Genomic DNA, 2,595 nt, shown 5'->3' on the forward strand with positions numbered 1-2,595 from the left:
ACTCGATGAAGCGACAGAAGGAAGTATGCACGAGAGGGGCCTCTTGTGTCTAACTCTGCTCAGAGGGCTCTTACCAATCTCATCAAACTCTTTTTGGGTTGGAACATCAAGTGTATCCATCGTAGATATGGGGCAACGCTCCAGCGCGAGAAACCTACCGGCGGACAGACGGAAAGCCAGGGAGAGCTGCGCTGCTTTTTGCTAGGGTGTTTTGTTCGAGAGCAAAACAGCCCTTTGAACAAACGCCAGCTGCTTCAAGTCTGGCAGTTTGTTTGTACCAAAACAGCCAACCAGCACGTAGCCTGTTTGAGATGCTAGGCCCATGTGGTGGGAGTCGGCAGATATATACACATGTTCGTGCGAATGAAATATATGTGGCATACTTAGCTCGTAATATTTAAAGTCCAAATAAATACACCGTGAGCGGCATTTTTATACCACAAGTATGTAGACATGCAGACTCTCCATCCCCGGAACAGACACATCGCTCAAACGCGCGGCAGATGGCTGAACCGCCACATGAAGGAGGAAGCCTCTGGCATTCTTGTTCTTTAGCTTTCCAGTTAAAATGCAAATTTGTCCTCTGTGAAAGGTACAGCCTAAAAGGAGAAATGAGAGAATGTGTAGGATTTCTGACGTGGTGGGGTCAAATCAATGTCGAAACGGTGTTGGTGGCTGGTGCAAAAGCGACGGAAAGGGTTATGTCTACTGGTTTATAAAGTTGCTCTAGCTAATATATTTGCTCTGTTGGTGGATTGCCGTCCCCATTTTCCAGGTAAAGGCGTGCAGACAGCGGATGACCACGCAGGGCTTGTTCGTAACGNGATTGCCGTCCCCATTTTCCAGGTAAAGGCGTGCAGACAGCGGATGACCACGCAGGGCTTGTTCGTAACGTACTAGCAGCAAACGCCTCCAGGGATATTTGAGTATTTTCGGCAGACCCTAGCCCATTATTTTGCCTTTTGTATTCTCGGTGCCTTCCCACCTCGAAATGCTCCTTCACTCAGCGTGCATTGCATACCATTAAGGCGGCCCGGATGTTTCGTGTAATGGTTGTAGCACCGTCTGCCTGAGGTTTGGTACGTGTATTTGTACTTCTATGAAGACACTCTACTGGAGGTGAACTGAGTGTTGGACAATTACTTACAATGTTAGTGCGTGCATGGCTAGGGTATTCTTGCATGTGGAATGCAGCAAGGGTTGCAACGAGGCGCATTGTAACTCATGACAGGATGCCTCCTGGCAGCACCAGCATCAGGGCCTTGGGTCGTGTGCCCAGGGTGCCTGGATAGTGGCGGATAACATTGCATTTGGGGATAAGCTTTCTAAGGATTTTGAGTCGATTGGAACTCACGACGGTGCTCGGCAAAGATAGTGGACTCTCTTTACGGTTGGTAGCAAAACATGGTTCAACATGGTTCNCACGACGGTGCTCGGCAAAGATAGTGGACTCTCTTTACGGTTGGTAGCAAAACATGGTTCAACATGGTTCATTCGGGCCGGCGCGATGCGTGAACCACAAGCCCACAGCTGGACGGCCTGGCGCATAGCTGTAGCATGGTATGTGTGAAGGTGATACGTGTATCTCTTACTTACGCAGAGGCAGGCTACGCAGAACCAAGTAAGCACTCAACACCTTGCCTATCGTGTTAGCACATACCGAAGAGGTGAACTGGTTATGGTTGCATTCGGGGTTGCCTTGTGACAGGAGGTCCAGCACGGTGCGTTGTTGCCCGTGTCAGTTCGCCTCTTCTCTCATTAGCCCCATGCCCAGGCACCCTGGGCACACCAACCCAGAGCGCCTGGAGACTAAATAGGAAATCAGCTGCCTTTTATAAACTCTTATCTCAATTATTTTGACTCTATTGCAGCCCATGATCCTCTTCGTGTAAGATCGAAAACTCCCGTTACAATAGCACTCATCAGATGCGTTTCCCGAAAGGAAAGGAAAAAGACAAGGGCTTTCGATTTCCCGTTCAGAATCTTCGTTAAAAGCCGGGCACTTTTTCCTCTCTAACAATAGAAATTTACCAGGACATGCCCTTGGGGAGGAAGATGACCAATGGCGGGGCGCCTCGTCGCAGCGCAACTAGCACAGTATTTCGCATCCCATCCAGCTGAAGATGTCTCTAGAGCCTAAACAATGCATGATGAATCCCCTTGCCTTCTCCGACCGTCCAGAGACAAGCTATGCCATGCTATGGAGGCAGTGTAGGAACGTTTTTCATATTTGGGAGCGTCTGTTCGCCTTCCCAATGCATCTGAAGAGATATAATTGTCGTTGTCATCCACATTACTAGGAGGAAATGTATGACAATATGACTATGTCAAAGCAGCGGCACTGGTTCTGCGGACTGCATCCGGAATGTGGAAGCTCCATGACATGTGTTGCGGCGCATTTTTGCCTATAGGCGTGCGGGAGAATCTTAAAAGGTAAAACGAACGGGGAAAGCTATCGTTAAGCGCTGCATCGAAGCGCATTAGCCCTTGGTGAACTAAAGTCCAACGCTTCTCTATTCATGGCGTATGGCATGGTTATCCCTAAAAGATACGCACTAGCTAGACCTCTGCGGGTGAAAGAAAAAGGGAGAAAAG

Source organism: Eimeria mitis, genomic scaffold (assembly GCF_000499745.2).
Source record: "Eimeria mitis Houghton genomic scaffold, Emh_scaff1990, whole genome shotgun sequence".
In the NCBI taxonomy this organism is placed as follows: domain Eukaryota; phylum Apicomplexa; class Conoidasida; order Eucoccidiorida; family Eimeriidae; genus Eimeria; species Eimeria mitis.